General features: G+C 38.7%; 1 pseudogene; it reads left to right on the forward strand.

The window, feature by feature from the left end:
- Positions 1–17,780, forward strand: part of LOC118835825 — a 179,212-nt pseudogene that overhangs the window by 160,914 nt on the left and 518 nt on the right.

A 17,780-nucleotide genomic window follows, 5' to 3' on the forward strand; every position in this document is an offset into this window, starting at 1 on the left:
AAGAACCAGGAGAACACTATACACAGTAATAACAATGTTGTGTAATGACCAACTTCAATATACTAAACTCTTCTCACCAATGAAATGATCAAAGACATTTCAAAAAGACTCCTGATGGAAAATGCTATCCATATCCAAAGAAAGAACTATGGAGTCTTAATGCAGACTGAAGTGTATTATTTCTCTCTCTCTCTCTCTCTCTCTCTCTCTCTCTCTCTCTCTCTTTCTCTCTCTCTTTCTCATGTTTTTTTTCTTTTTGTTCTGAGTCTTCTTTCACAAAATGACTAACATGGAAATATGTTTAATGTGATTGTACGTGTATATAGCCTATATCAGATTGTATGTCATCTTGAGGAGAGGGGAGGAGAGGAAAGGGAAAAATTTAGAACTCAAAATCATATAAATAAAAATGTTGAAAACTAAAAAGAAATTATTATTATTATTATTATTATTATTATTATTATTTGAAGGAATGGTTCTGGAGAGAGCCAAGATGGTGGAGAGAGGTAAAGGAAAAACTGGGAAAAGAAATGAAAGTGATGCAAGAAAATCATGAAAAACTAGTCAACAGCTTTCTAAAGGAGACCCAAAAATATTGAAGAAAATAACACCTTAAAAAACAGACTAACCCAAATGGCAAGAGAGGTCCAAAAAGCCAATGAGAAGAAAGCCTTAAAAAGCAGACTAGGCGAATGGAAAAGTAGGTCCAAAAGCTCACTGAAGAAAATAATTCCTGAAAAATTAAAATGGAGCAAATGGAAGCTAATGAATTTATAATAAATCAAGAAATAATAAAACAAAACCAAAAGAATGAAAAAAAATAGAAGACAATGTGAAATATTTCATTGGAAAAATGACTGACCTGGAAAATAGATCCAAGAGAGATGATTTTAAAACTATTGGACTACCTGAAAGCCATGATAAAAAAAGAGCCTGGACATCATCTTTCAGGAAATTATCAAGTAAGCTGCCCTGATATTCTAGAACCAGAGGGTAAATAGAAATTGAAAGAATCTACCAATCACCTTCTGAAAGAGATTCCCAAAATGAAAACCCCCAGGAATATTATAGTCAAATTCCAGAGTTCCCAGGTCAAGGAGAAAATATTGCAAACAGCCAGAAAGAAACAATTCAAGTATCATGGAGCCACATTAAGAATAACACAAGATTTAGCAGCTTCTACATTAAAGAACTAGAAGGCTTAAAATATGACATTCCAGAAGCCAAAGGGCTAGGATTACAACCAACAATCACCTACCCAGTAAAATGGAGTATAATCCTCCAGGGGAAAAAAGGATATTCAATGAGATACAGGACTTTCAAGCTTTCTTGATGAAAAGACCAGTGCTGAATAGAAAATTTGACTTTGAAATACAAGACTCAAGAGAAGCATAAAAAGGTAAACAGGAAAGGAAAATCATAAGGGACTTAATAAGTTTAAACTGTTTATATTCTTCCATGGAAAGATGATACTCATAGCTCATAAGACCTTTCTCATTATTAGAGTAGTTAGAAGAAGTATGTATAGACACATAGGGCACAGATATGAGTTGAATATAAATGGATGATATCAAAAAAATTAAATTAATGGGTGAGAGAGGAGTGTACCAGAAGAAAGAGAAAGGGAGAGGTAGAATGGGGTAAGTTATCTCACATAAAAGAGACAAGAAAAAGCTTTTACAGTGGAGGGGAAAAGCAGGTTGATGAGGAGAAATGAGTGAAACTTACTCTCATCAGAATTGGCTGAAAGAGAGAGTAATATATATACTCATTTAGGTATAGAAATCTATAGTAAGAGGGGAAAGGGATAAGAGAGGTGTGTGTGTGATAAAAGGGAGGGCAGATTTGCAAGGGAGTAGTCAGAAGCAAAACACTTTTGAGGAGGAACAGGATTAAAGGAGAAAGAGAATAGAAAAAATGGGGACGATAGGATGGAGGGAAATTCAATTAGTAATACTAACTGAAAAAAAATTGAAGCAAACTTCTCTGATAAAGGCCTCATTTCTCAAACACATAGAGAACCAAGTCAAATTTATAAAAATAAAAGTCATTCACCAGTTGATAAGTAGTCAAAAATATGATCAGTTTTCAGATGAAGTAGTCAAAGCTATCCATAGCTATATGAAAAAAATTACTCTAACTCACCATTGATTGGAGAAATGCAAATTAAAATAATTCTGAGGTCCTACCTCATACCTATTAGATTGGCTAATAGGAGAGAAAATGACAAATGTTGGAAGGGATTGGGAAAAATGAAACATTAACGCATTGTTGGTGGAGTTGTGAACTACTTCAGCCATTCTACAGAGCAATTTAGAACTATGACCAGAGGGCTATAAAACTATGCATACCCCTTAACCTAGCAATAATACTACTAGGTCTGTATCACAAAAGAGATAAAACACAAAAAGGAAAAGGATATATATGTACAAAAATGTTTGTAGCTGCTCTTTTCTGGAAGTAAAGAATTAGAAATTGAAGGGATGTCCATTAATTGGGAATGGCTAAACAAAGTGGGACATGTGACTGGGATGGATACTATTGTGCCATAAGAAATGATGAGCAGTATGTCTCAGGAAAAAAACCCTGGAAAGACTTGCTTGGGCTTATGCAAAGTGAAATGTACTCTGTACAAAGTAACTGCAATATGGTAAGATGATCAGCTATTAATGACTTAGCTATTCTCAGCCATACAGTGATCCAAGACAATTCTGAAGGACATGATGAAAAATTCTGCCCATCCCCAGAGAAAGAACTGATGGTGTCTGAATACAGATTGAAGCATACTTTTTAACTTTCTTTATTTTTCTTGAAGTTTTTTTGTCTATGTTTTCTTTCACAACATGGCTATTTTGGATGTTTTGCAGGACTACTCATGTATAACCTATATTGAATTACTTGCTTCTCAATAGGAGTGGGAGAATGGGGAGGGGGGAAGGGAGAGAATTTGGAACTCAAAGTTTTAAAAATGAATATAAAAATTGTTTTTACATGTAACTGGGGGAAATAAAATACTAAAGTAAAAAAAAAAAGATTTACTACTTAAAAAAAAGGAATGGCTCTTATATTTTCTCCTAGTCTCCCGAGCAACTAGCAAAATACTCTACATATAGTAAACTTAACAAATGCTTGTTTAGGGACAGTTAGGTGGCACAGTGGATAGAGCACCACCCCTGAAGTCAAGAGGACCTCAGTTCAAATCTGGCCTCTGACACTCACTAGCTGTGTGACCCTGGGCAAGTCACTTAACCTTTGCTGCCTCCATAAATAAATAAACAAATGGCTATAGAATTGAATCTTTTATTAATTAAAGGGTTTCAATATCTTTCCAGGTACCCATACTTACAAATTTAGTGTCATCCTTCACTCTTCACTGTCACACATTAAACCGCCACTGAATTTTGCCCTCTCCATTTTCACAACATCTTTTGCATAAGGTCCCTTCTGGCTCACTCATACAGCTACAACCCTGGTTCAGACCCTGGTCATCTCTCACTGGGACTACTGCAAAAGCCTTCTAATTGGTATCCTTGGTTCAAGCCTCACCCCACTCCAATTTATCCTTCACTAGGTTGCCAAGGTGATTTTTCCCCCAAAGCCTCTGGTCAGACCATTTCAGGCTTACACACCCAGTAAGTGCTGATCAACTATACACACAGGGACACCCTGGAATCCCTTCCTGGTAATGAGCTGCCACAGCTAATATCTTAGCCCATCCTCTGGCTGGGGCCAGACCCAGAGATCCCTCTGTAGCAGCTGAGAGCCAAACCCACCCAGGTAGATGGCCCAGGTCACTCTCAGCAGCTGCTCACTTGCTGACAAGAATTCTAGCACCCTTCCTGGTGAGCTCAGAATCCCTCCCACTTGCTACAGGGGACCTCATGATCCCTTCCTGGAAGCTCAAAGTCCTGCAGTCCTTTTCCAATGCACCTAAATAGATTCCATGACTCATCCTCAGCAAAGAGCCTTTCAGCTCCCCACCCCCAACTCATAACATTAGAACTGAGATTGGCTCATCAGCCCCTTCCAGTTACTAACACCCCTGAGCCACACTGACCCTTTTACCTAGGCGGTGATCCTAAGGACTCCTGAGACCATGCACAGAAGCTGGGAGCTCCATGAACACATTGAGATCTCTGGCAGCAGCCTTACTTTTCCCTTCCTACCCTGCCTCGCCCAAACTGCCCTTCTCTAAAGTTCCAAGCCCCACCCAAATCAGAACCCTCCCCCCAGTAGCTTAAAGCAATCCCACCCAATCACGCATTGACAGGGACTGAAAGACCCCTCCATAGCCAACCTAATGGGCCCCAGACACCCCTTCCCAGAAGCTACTTGAAGACTGACATGGACTCTGGACTCCGAGCTCCTCCTGCAGCCATCCCCATATCCACCTGCCCTCAGAAAAGGACAACACAAATAATTTCCCATTTTAAACTGGTTCTTATCCTCTTTCCAGCATGTGAGGAGGCTGAAAGAGGAGGAGCCTATACATCCAGGTAAATCAGGCTTGATCCCCAGGAAAAGAACTCACTATCTACTTCCAGGGTCCCCACTTGCTTGCAGCAACTTTGCCGGTACCCGGAGAAGCTGCTGGGAGATGCTGTCAAGACCTAGTTTAGGATTCTTTTCCGTAGATGGTTAGGTCTGGATTTAAAATAATCTGGACTTGACTAGTAATACATGTTAGGTCCAGGTGTAGAACTTTTGTGAATAATGTTAAGGGTAAATCACTCGCTGATTACGAGCCCATCATATGCTAATCACAGGCCTATCTAGATATGATCTGGAGCACAGCACCTCTTTGTATGCAGATAAAGGAGCCTTCATGGACTGCAATAGCTAGTACTTTAGTACTCTAGCTAGAAGCAGACCAGGAATGCCTCTGTAGCAGCTAAAAATCTAAATCCACCCGGCTGAGGAGGACTAGATATCTCTTACCATAACTGCTCTGAGCACAGGTCACTCACTATCAAGAACTCCAGTACCCGTCTTTTCTGAGTCCCCGGCACTTTTTAAGGGTGACGCTGGAATCCCGTCCTGGCAGTTCAAAGCCTTTCCCCAAGGACTCAACCTTAGCAACCCAGAGCCCCGCCCCACTGACGGCACTTGATCTGAGACTGTGTGCTCAGCGGCCCCTTGTAGCATTGACAAATCAACTAAGAGCACTGACTCTTTTCCTGGGCAGTGGGGCGCTTCAGAGGACTGTCCACCCCATGACATGGACTCTAGTATTCTAGCACAGAAGTTATGATCCTCGCCCACTGCTTGAGTCCTTGGGTAGCAGCCCTACCTGGGCCAGCCTCAGCAACTCCAATGACCACCCAGCTGCAGAATTCTTAATCAGCTGAACTCCTGCCCACCATTGACTGGGACCACAGAACTCTGAATTGGAGACCTAAGCAGGAATTGGAAACCTGACTCAGTTCATCCGCCTGAGAAATCTATGTCATGTATTCTTAAACCAGGAATGCATAAAGAATACCCATATAGAATCTCTGCCTGTGTAATGTTTTCACCAATTAACTTGCTCGCAGTCTGCTAGGAGATGCAGTTCAGAGACTCCAAGAACCTCTGTACTTCTTGTGTGGCAGTGTTTATTGTTGTTTGTCATTCTACTCTGTGTTCACTTTTCAAATATTTTAAGTAATTGAAGGTGCTTCAACTTTTCAAAATTTCCTTATCCTAAAATTTCTATATGGAGACTATCTGAATACTTATAGAAACTATATGAATATTATATGAAATCAGATACACTGAATGATATGGAGAAAATGAATAAACAATTATGATAGGGCAATTTTATGAATTTAAATAATTTTATTCATTACCTCCATAAAAGCCTTACTCTGATTTGTTGTGTTTTAGAAATGAAATGTGTGTAGATAGTATTCAAGGTCTAGCAGGTTTTACAAAATTAAAAAGGCTTTAAGGAAAATCCTAACAACAAAATGTATATTTTCTCAAAGACCAGTCCAGCCAAGGAGGGAGAGGTTCATCACCAGTAGTCTTCCCAACAAAATATTAATTCTTTGGATATAGATGAAGAGAATTGTGAGTGAGATATCAAGAAGGAACATAAGCACTCAAAGGATCAAAAGTCAGGCAGTTTATTACTCACAAGCATTCAACTCACCAACCTTATAATCCCATGAGCAAAAACAGCCAGCTGCTCAGATGTACTTACTGTTAAAGAGTCCACATCTCTATGTCTCTGTCATTGTATGTTATTGTTCTGTTTTTGTTTTTTTTCTGGGCAGATTCTCAGGGACTGAGAAGGAGTCTGGACTGTAATCCCTTCTCCTACCTTATTTACCATAAGGTCATTATGATTAGGAAAGTTTGCTAACCTTGCATACCTCGATAAATGTATGGTCAATGTAATATTCACATTCCCCATGGTGGCTATGAATATGCTGGCATAATTCTGAATCACAAAATATAACAGACTCTCTGTATAGAAGACAGAACCAAAACATTTATTCAAACACCAGAAAGCCAAATCCCAACACCAGAAAACTAAATCCATCAATGCAACAAAGAAATTCATATGCAATAACAATGCAGGGGGTACTGCCATCTCAAAAGCTTTCCCCTGCTTGGGCCTTCCCACAAACAAACACTCACAGCTAGCTAACTGCTTGCCTGCTTCCTCTCACTCCCTCAGCTCTAACTGCTTTGACCAGCTTCCTCCATTCTGCTCCACTCTTCTTGCTCCACCCTTCCTTTTCCACCAGCCAACTCCTCTCCCCATGGGCTTTATGTGACTTAGGCTTCCATGTGACTTAAGCAGGTCACATGGGTTTATTAATGCATGGGAAGATCTTTAAATTTACATTACCATCACAATAAGTTTGCTAAACTTTGTCTGATTAGGAAACTCTACTGATTATTAGCAGTAGAACCTTACACTTGTTTAAATGTTGCAGACTGAAGCAGTGTACATAGGAAGAACTAAGGTTCTTAGCAACTTCCAGGGCCATAAATAGATCAATCAGAGGCCAAATACAGAGGCACTTCTATCAGCTAGAGCCTAGTTAGCCTAGGAATTACACCACTTCTCAAATCATGGTAACCCATGACACAAAGAAAAAATACAAATGGCTCTCAAACCTTTACATATTCCTTCCAATTCTGTAGTGATCATGGTAGTGTCGTGAGAAGTGCATTGGTTACTAAGAATCACCCATTTTTAAAAAATGACATCTTCTTACTGTATTTTGTTTTTGTATATTTATGAAGCCATACTTGTGGGTGCTTATGTTAATGATGTAGATTGATGATACATCTATGACTGCATGTGTCATATGACCTTTATCCATGTCTTTCCCAAGGTTCATAATGTGAGTCCATCCAATGTGGTGTGGGCCTTCATTGCAATATCAAGCCATCACACATTGACTGTCCAATGGTTATTCCTTACTCTCATCATATAAATTCCTACTAAAACCCCTATCACTGAGACTTCTCTTGTAATAAAGAAAAACAGATAAGCAAAAACAAAAAACATAACAATTCTATCTGGAAGGAGATAGTATAACATTAATTTAACTTCGTTCTATGAAGATGAGATCCTTGTGTAGTCATCCAAGAGTGGACATAATACTGGAGGAACTGAATCAGACAATTTATTTTTACTCATTTTGAATAAAAAGTCATCATAAGGAATTTGCAACTAAATGAGAGAATGCCTGTCATGTTCTGCTTGGGGAGGAAAAAAAAAGACATGGTGAACATAAGCTCTTTGTGTACCCAAAGGCAACAAGAAACATCATTTTAAGGGATTCCTTATCATCCCGCTTTGCAATGTTCATTCGCAAAACAGCCACTGTGAAGAGAATCATAACTTATACATAGGCATGTTATAAAAGATGGAGAGGCATGGGAATTTCAGGAAGACCTCAACAAACTTCTCCAAACCTAGCCTTGATTCTCAGTGACTTTAATGAGAAAGTAAGAATGAATGAGGACAATAAACAAATATTGGGGGAAAAAAGTATGGAATTCAGAAGTGAAAGAAGCCAGTCATGTAGGCTACACAGAAGCCACATATATACTTTTTTTCAGTAAGGCAACTGGAATATATGGCATATGGTAATTACTCAATGATATCTCTATAAATAAAATTGACTGTTTCTTAACATTAAAAATGAGGCAGACTGATATCATTTATAGTGAGCTCCCTTGGATCAAGGAGACCTGGGTTTGATTTATACTTATGGCACATATAGGTTATGTTACCCTGGAAAAGTCACTTAACTTCTCAGTGCTCTAAGAAGCCCTCTAAAATTATAAGTATCAAAGAACGTATCAATGTGTATTGCTTGACTGAGTTTCCTCATCTGGCAGTCCCTATATCAATGAAATTATAGGACTAGTCCCTATCCCTCTATCCCTCAGCCTATAGTAACCAACTAGTTACACATGTGGAATCTATTTTAGAATCAGCTATTTTCGTGAAGTCATACAAGTAATTTGTTATAATAAAGGTGGAAATCAACACCAAATGAAAAAGGAGGGAGGCAAAGATGTGACATGACAGTTCCAATGTGATCTGTTTACCTAGGCACTGAAAAATGGGAGACATATAAAGTCAAAGAGGTTGAAATGATTTGCCATCATTTCTTATAGAAAATCAACTAGTGTAAAGCAATCACTATAAAAAGGAGGCCGAAAGAGCCCAGAAACTTTAGATCAGAAAGACTTTATTGCTTTGTCATTTGCAGAGACACGATATCCAAAGGCAATATTATTTTAGAATATGGACTTGATTTGCAAAACATTACAGAGGAGGATGGTAGAAAATTGTGATTAGCATTATCTGATAAAACAGTAAAGTATATGCAAAGGAAAATGAATTTTCAGAAAGTTTAGAGTAAGATTCAAGCAAATATATTATTCCAAGAACATTTAAAAATAAAAATGGAATAGTGACACCAAGCAGACAAAAAATGTGGAACAAATTTGTCAGCATTTGTAACAATTATTTTAAAAATCAATGAATTATTTTTTTAAAAAAATCAACATGAGTGAAACAAACACACTTAAATGCTAAGAAATTTAGCTTCCGCATAGATGAAAACAGAAAAACAACTAAATAAAACAAAGTACATCCAGAAAATCTGTGTTAGTCACCACCATTTTGATAGTATCATGATAGCAATTTTCAAAATATTTAAAAGAGAGGAAGTTATCAAATGATGAGTTGAGAGAGGGTCATGGAAATCATTGACTATACTATTATGAAGTAAAAAGTGGTTGAGAATGTCAACCAGGCAAAGCCCTGCTCTCCCTCCCCCATGGTAATACAATTTGAAATTCTTCCCATTCATTAATAGGCCCATGTGACATACTTGGGTCACATGATAGCCTGAGTCACATGAGCCTGTAGTGGGAGGAGCTTGCCAAAGGATTGGAGCAGGAAGTGGTGGCTCAGGAAGGGTGGAGCAGAGCTGAGAAGAAGTGAAACAGAGCAGTCAGAGCTGGGAGAGAGAGAGACACACAGAGCATCTGCTAGTGTGAGTGAGAGAGGGAGTAATTTTGCCCTTGTTTGTGGGAAGGCCTAATGGAGGGAATGTTTGGGGCTGGTGGTGCCCCCTGCATTGCTAATGTGTATAGATTTCTTTGTTGCTATGATGGATTTGGCTTTATGGTATTGGGATTTGCCTTTCTGGTGTTTGAATAAATGTTTTGGTTCTGTCTTCCATGTGGAGAGTCTGTTATATTTTGTGATTCAGAACTATGCCGGCATATTCAGAGCCACCATAGGCAATGTGAATATCACATTGGTGCTACAGCCCCCACGTCCCGCATTCAGAAGAGTCCAAGTTAAGTTGAAAGCAAAAAGATTTTATTAGAAGGAAAATTAGACATGAATACTGGGGCAACCAGATGATGAGCCCATACCCTAGGAGAGGCAGGAGTAATTTATGCTTGAAAACCATAAGGAGAAAGTTCAGGGAGAGGTTAAGGTAGAGAATGGACAGTCTTTTCCAGGAACAGGTAGAACACAGAAGAAGGATGTTTTGTAGCAACAGTTGACCACAAGACTGGTTTAAGCAAGTCTGAGGCACACAGTTCAGCAAGGTCATGAAGCAAGCAACAGCAAAGGTATCTGGGAGTGAGTAAGACTTTTGGCTCACTGCAGCCTCCCAATTGGCTCCTTTTGGCAAACAGGCTTACTCTGTGTCCTCTAAGTCTGTATAGTAAGATAACTCATGAAAAATGAACATTATAGTCTCAGGAGTATTTCCACAAGAGGAAATCAATAAGTATCAAACCTACATGCTTACTTTCTCAATTCAATGAAATTAAATTATTTACATACCTATTAAGACTATTCTTAATGAAAATGTGAGAAAGTGACATATATACTTCTATAAAGGACCTTATATTTAAAACAACACATTTCCCTGAAAGATGCAAAGAATATGAAATACCACTTTGTGTGTTGTAATGTTAATGGAATAAGAAAATTTTCCCTGTCCATTAATAGGCCTATGTGATCACATGTTTTCAATCACATATGTCTTGCTGCTTTGAACTTTGGCCCAGCTGTGATACATCCCGAGTCACATATTGCCTACTTGGGGATGAACTTGCCTAAGGAAGAGCTTGCTTAGGAGGAGGCTTGTTTACTGGGCGGCTTGGTTGTAGGAAAGCTTTCATGCCTTTTGGTACTAAGCTAATTAGGCATTGAGTCACAAGGGTTGCAGTGCCTTCTGGCTCTGAGCCTATTAGCCAAAAGTATATATATATATATATATATATATATGTGTGTGTGTGTGTGTGTGTGTGTGTGTGTGTGTGTGTATTTATATTCTGAGGTGAGATTTTGCTTTGGGGGTTTGCTCATGAGAAGGAACTTTTGATTTCCTGGACAGGATTCTGAGTAACTGTTTGTTAAGAGCTCCCCAGCTATTCAGATGTTGGTGCTTCCCTGATCTGATGGTGTATGTAGATGGTTGTACTACTTTGTTCAGACAGTTGGAGCCCTGTCTGTTGCTCTCTGCGCTAATTTCTCTGCTTGTATTCTCTCTCTCTCTCTCTCTCTCTCTCTCTCTCTCTCTCTCTCTCTCTCTCTCTCTCTCTCTCTCTCTCTCTCTCTCTCTCCACACACACACACACACACACACACACACACACACACATATGTATATGTTTAATTAAAGTAAGATTGTTGACCCCCTTAAAGTTGTCTTTCCTTGAGAAAAGCATATCAAAGAAGCTGTGCTAGCAGGCCATCCTGGGTATGCCAGGGTGCTTGCTGATGCATGTGTGTATGTGTGGTTTGTTGTTTATAAAATGCATTAGACTTGTTAGATCAAAATCTAACCTTGAAGTCTTTCTTTGAATCAAAGTAATATGTATATGTTAAATCACATAATGTTCCTTGACAGACATATTACTGAGATAATTTTATTCAATGATCCTATGATTATAAACATACCATAATAGTTGATGACATTCATAAACACTTAGATATTGATCAAGGACTACCACATATTAGCTCTTTTTAGAGCCTTACAATAACACCATGAGGTAGGTACTGCAAAGATTTTATTCCCGTTTTACAGATAAGGAACCACAGGCTCAGAGAAATTTAGTGACTTGCCCATATTCACAGCGTATTAAGTATCAAAAAAGGGGATTTGAACACAGGTCCTTCTAACTCTGAATCCAGTACACTTTACATCATGCTACCTCTCTAAGCAAAAAAAAATGAGATGTGTGTTCAATAAAGGTGCTCAAGGAATAATATGTTTTGCAGAGTGCATATGAACTTAGAAATCCCTGTAGAATCTATAGAAGATAAAGTCTCCAAATGCTGTCATTTGTGAATTGTGCTGATTTTAAACACTATAGATCCTTCTCAACATACTTCATAACCACACAACTGGGTTAACATAAAAATACCCATGAAGGTGGGGGAAAAAGTAAATAAAAGTGCCTTTTGTCAAGAAAATGGCATGAGAGTGGATGTCCTTTGAGCTAGTCCATCAGTTCACTTTTTTTTATCTTGGACAAGTATTGTGGAAGGAAAATGAGCTGGTCTAAAATTAAATAGGAGAGTGTAATGGTTACATCTGAAAAAGTATGCAGTTCTTTCCACAGTGCCAAATTCCTTAACTCAACAAACTCATCTTTGAACACCAATAGTTTTCTAGTTATGCTAACTGGTAAAATAAGCTAGTAAATCAATTTCTGAAGAGTTAAAATTCATTATTTATTGTGATCTAAAGCAAGCTATAATATATTACCAATGATTCCATGCATAAAAGAAGTAGCAAAAACTACATTGTCTCAGAAATATAGGATAGAGAAAGTAGGCGGGTCAGTCACACATTAGTACAAGGGATAATAGACTGCTAAATTATGTACTGGCATCCACAGAATGCTAAAATATCTAGAGTAAGTGCTTCAGCACTTTGAATAGATCTGTTATAGAGATCTTGTGGGATATGGGTAAGAGTTGCAAAAGATATGCAGGCATTAATGCACCACTTAATTAGTGCAGGCAGCTTGCACCATTGGGGGGATTACTCACACTGATGAAATCATGGATTATTGATTAATTGAAGAAAGTCTCAGCTAGAAAACAATTAAAAGTCATATCTTAGTTTATAATAACATGAGAGGGCAGTGTCCTTTTCAAATGGTGTTTTCACTTTGTGGTAGAGACAGAGGGGCTTCTAAGCTATACTATTACAGTGAAGACTAATTAACCTAGTCTGGGAACATTTCTTATCATCTGAATATGATAAATTGAATCCAATTTCTCAATTATTTTTCCTGCCACACACAAATTAACATGAACTAGTGGGTCTCTCCCTACCCCCGCTCCAACCAGTCAATAAGACCTACCTCTCTGCCTTGTGACTGCCTCTGACCCTGACCCAAAAGGAGACACTTAAACTCACACAAAAAGTCAGTTGGAGATGAAAATTCAGATATTATAGGGAAGGAACTCCATGGGAGATGAAGTTTTGGGAAAATTTTCTGTCTGTGGAATCACAGACTCCCACTTTATTTTTTTTATCCTCCTGATGGCATTTTGAAGTGAAATCTATTATAAACTCCTTGTTTGGTAGATGTATAAAAAGTTTTTCCTTTTCTTTTCCTTTGGTTGTTTTCCTATCTATAATAGTCCAATAGATAGGCCAAATACTTGTTTAAAAAAGATTTACAGTATCAACTTCTTATTCTAAAGATAATAGTCACTAAGTCAGAGTGGAGGTTGCTAGAAGAAGCTTCGATGTGCAGGTAGCCCACATAAAAATAACAGAAACAAAGTTGGCCCCAAGGGATGTGTGAGTGTGTGTCTGTGTGTCTGTGTGTGTGTCTGTGTGTGTGTAAGAATGTGTGTACATGATATAGAAACTGGGCCACCTAAAAAGACCAATCACAACTCTCACCTACCTGCATTCTGCCAAATTATTGTCTTCAAAATCCATGAGGTATAACTTGAAAAGAATGGTTATTATATGTATGGGGGAGATTTTTCTATCTAAAAAAAGAGTATCTGAGCTCTGAGCTGAACAGTTGCTCACCCCTAAGACCCTTACATGGATTCTGATGCTTTCATCTGTGAGTCTGTCAGCAGATGATATGATGGGGCTGGAGACTTAACAACTCCAATTGGAACATGCGTGAAAACACTGCTTACCCTCCATTATCCTCAGCTGAGATGGTGGTGAGAATTGTAGACCATGTAATCCAAGAAATCAGTTTAAGCATCCTGAATTTCTTAAACTAATTCATGTTTAAAATAGTTTTGGTGCTCTCTTTGGCTGCAGTGGCAGTGGCAGAGGCAGCACCTGCTCCTGAAGTGTGTGTGGCTGGGGAGGAATCGAAAGGAAACACTTGAAGCAACAGGAGTCACGACACAAGGAGGAGCTGAAAACAGCCCTGCCATCTTCAGGGTCCAGTATCACTACCTCTTGAGGTTCCATTGAAAGTCTCATCCAGGACACTGAGAAGAGGAGAAAACAGGCAGGTAGAGCAGAGTGAATGAACTTACTTGTTTACCCAAGGACACAGAGGTGTTTTGACAACAGGTATAGCATCTGACCCCAGAGCCTCTAGTTGTCAAGGCACATCTTGGAAAAGACCTTAAAAGGGTCTAGTAAGGAGGTCATTGAACTTGACTTTGGTCAGTTACCAAGGAGGATGAATTTTTCTTTCTTCTGAAACAGGAGCATATACAGTTGCATATGTGGATCACTTTAGCACTGGAATATTACAAGCAAGGAAAATCAGATGATTTTTGTGAAATTGTTAGAAGCAGCATGGAGAGTTGGCAACCTGGATTATAGAGACCATGAAAAAGATCAATTGACTTGCTTGGATACATTGGCAGCCTAATATGTATAGCAGATCAGGAAGGAAAAAAACAAAACAAAAAAAGCAGTAAGGAACTCACCACACAGGCAACCTTGTTGTATATGGTGGCTGATAAGATTATCAAGTATGTGTGATCAGAACCATTTTTTTAGAAGAACCTGCTTCCATCTATTGGAAAGTGTAAAATGTGGACCAGATTGATGCATTGTAAAATGCAGGTGTAAAATGTACCAGATTGTACCCAGTCTTCAAATAATATTCCAGTCTTTCTTAATAAAACTTATAATTTATTCAAAAAGAAAGATTATAGAGGAGCCCTTGAATACTATAAAGAAGCACTGTGTGCCAACCCAGGATGACCAGTGGAAGTCCACCTTTGTGAAACTAAACAAACTGAAGAAAGATCCTTTGGCGTTCAGCAGGGACTTGGAACTCAACTCCAAGGATGTGGGAACATTAGTTAGATTGGCTGTATTAGAACTTAGTAATAAAAATGCTATCAAAAATGACATCTAGCTTCCTTCCCCAGCATATACAATTGCTTCTAGCAATCCTATGATACTAAACCACTTGGCAAATCATTTTCTCTTCAGAAAGGATCATAGCAAAATCCAGCACTTGGCTTTCCATGCTTTCCATAACACAGAGGTAGAAGATATGCAAGCAGAAAGTTATTAGCTGGCTAAGCCCTTCCATACCCAGGAAGACTATGACCAAGCTTTCCAGTACTACTATTAAGCCACCTAGTTTGTCTTTCTTTTTAATATTACCTTTTAAATTTTTTTTTTTAGTTTATGTCAGAGGTGAAAAGGAGAATGTGCCTCAATGCTTTGAGAAAGTTTTGAAAGCCTATCTCAACAACTAGGAAACAATGGAGTTTCTTGGCTCTCTCTATGCTGCCTCAGAAAATCAAGACAAAGGAGACATTGCCAAGGTCCACTTAAAGAAAATCACAGAGCAGTATCCTGATGATGTCAAGATGTGGATTGAACTGGCACAAATCCTAGAACAGACAGAAATACAGGAACTGCCCTGTCATTTGCAGAGCATATACCTCTATCCTAAGGGAAAAATTACAGGTCATCCCACCAGAGATTCTAAATAACATAGGCATCCTCCATTTTAGGCTCCGAAACATAGGTGAGACAAAGAAACATTTTTTGGCATCGTTGGATTTTGCCAAGGCTGAGCTGAGCATGAAATGCATTGCTATGGTGCTATCTCTGTCATACAACCTGGCCAGACTTTATGAAGTAATGTGTGAATTCTAAGAAGCAGAAAAGCTGTATAATAATATATTATCAAAATATCCTAATTATGTTGATTGCTATTAGTGATTAGGAGTGATGACTAGAGATAAAGGAAATTTTTATGAGATTTAAGATTGGTTTAAGGAATGTTGGGATTAAAATTTTGAACCTACAATAAGAGAGACCGAGGCATAGTTCTGAGCCTATGACACTTTATTAAATGATCCACGGTCCCCTCTAATGAAGTGGACCTCAGATCTTCCTCATGACATGAGATATCCTCTTCTTCAGGGACCTTGTTTTTATAGAATTTAATACTCTAATACGCAAAAGAGGCGTGACAAAATACAGAATCTCATTGGTTGATAGACTTTGCTTTTGAGGGCCAAGAATATTAGTAGAGGAGGGTCACAAGTTGGGTAAAGCGTGGGGCATTTCCACTGACTAAGGGATTATAAGGTGATTGTAAGATGGTTATCTGCTCATGCTGAACAAGAGAGAATGGTCCAGAGGTACAAAAATAAATTGGGGGACTTTCCAAAGCATCAATACACCCCAATCATGCTGGGTTTGGACATAGAATTTGAGTAAAACAGGATGGAGATATCCTTGTCAGCGTTCTTGTGGTTGCACAAGTGAGCCTCATAACTTGATAAACAAGTACTGAACGTTACATTAAAGTTTGAGGCTCACTATAAGAACCTATCTATCCTTATGTGATTTATATATCAAACTGATTGGAATAGAATAGGGGTACAAATGAATTATTTCTCACAGGAAGCCCTTCAGATTAATCAGCATCATCCAGATGTTTGGTCCCTGATTTGTAATCTTCATTTTGCCTTGTTTGTCCAGGTCAGAAAAAAATTGGAAGAATATTAAAACAAACATCCACTAAAAATGACATATTCTGTGATGGCCCTTGGCAGTCTGGCAACAAACTTTGCATCAACCCACCAGAAACACAAGAGAAGGAAAAGCAGCATCATGACAGTGCCCAAACAAGTCTTCAGAAGTGATCTTAATAACCTCTATGCTGCCGATGGCATAGGTGCTGTGCTAGCCCACAAATGATGTTTCCCTGAGGTCTGTGATGTATTTGCCCAAGTAAAAGAGGCAACCACAGATATCAATTATATGTTGCTTAACTTAGCACATATCTGTGTGGAGCAGAAGCAATATATCAGTGCCATTCAGGTGTATGAAAACTGTCTCTGAAAGTTCTACAAACACCAGTAAACCTGAGGTCATGCTATATTTGGCCTGTTCTCTCTTTAAGTGCAGCAAGCTGCAAGAGTGCAAACAGACTGTGCTGAAGGCTACACGTGTGGCACCCAGCAATGCAGTTTTCATGTTTAATATGGCTGTGGGACTTAAGAGGGTAGCTACTTCTGCCCTCAAGGATGAGAAAAGTAATGTCAAGGAGTTGCTTAATGTGGTTAAAGAGCTGGAATTTGCCCACTGGTATTTTAGTTATTTGGGTAAAATAGGAGAAAAAAATGAGATTGACTTGGCTCTTGCTGCTAGAGAAGCCAGGAAGTGCTCAGCCAGGCTCAGTACCATGTGTCCCACACCCATAAAAATAGAACTACAATTAAATAGAAGCAAGAGAAAGAAATGTTAAGGTAGAAATTGCTGAAGTAATAAGAAGGAAGCATCATTGACAGAAAGAAAAGTAAAAGCAGTGAGCCCAGTATGTAGAGAAGACCAAGAACATCCTCATGTTCATGGGGGAAGACAAAAACAGCAGGTGTTCTAAGAAGGCAGGTGAGTTTGATGAATTTGTCAGAGATGACATTGAAGACATTTCTGTTTCCAAGAAGAAGAAAAGTAAGGACAGTGGAAAGGGACAAAGGAAGGAAGAAGGTGTTGAAAAAAAAGAGAAAAAGCAAAGGAGACTACCAGAGGAAAATGATGAGTCTGATGAGGACTAAACTGAAAATGGCCCCAGACTGAAAAAGCATCAGAGCAGAAAATAAAAAAGACCCCAAACCAAAACAGTTGCATGGACAAATAAAATCAAAAGCCACAATCTCTTCAAGCAATTATTCTTCAGATGAAGATAAGCTTTAAAACTGCAGATGAGGACAATGGCATTATGGTTGTCAGGAAATTTTACCATAAATCCAAAGCCCTTTTCCTAAATATATCACTCTTGTTACATTCCCTCCTCTGCCATGGATTTACTGG

This window comes from Trichosurus vulpecula, chromosome 1, assembly GCF_011100635.1.
Source record: "Trichosurus vulpecula isolate mTriVul1 chromosome 1, mTriVul1.pri, whole genome shotgun sequence".
In the NCBI taxonomy this organism is placed as follows: Eukaryota; Metazoa; Chordata; class Mammalia; order Diprotodontia; family Phalangeridae; genus Trichosurus; species Trichosurus vulpecula.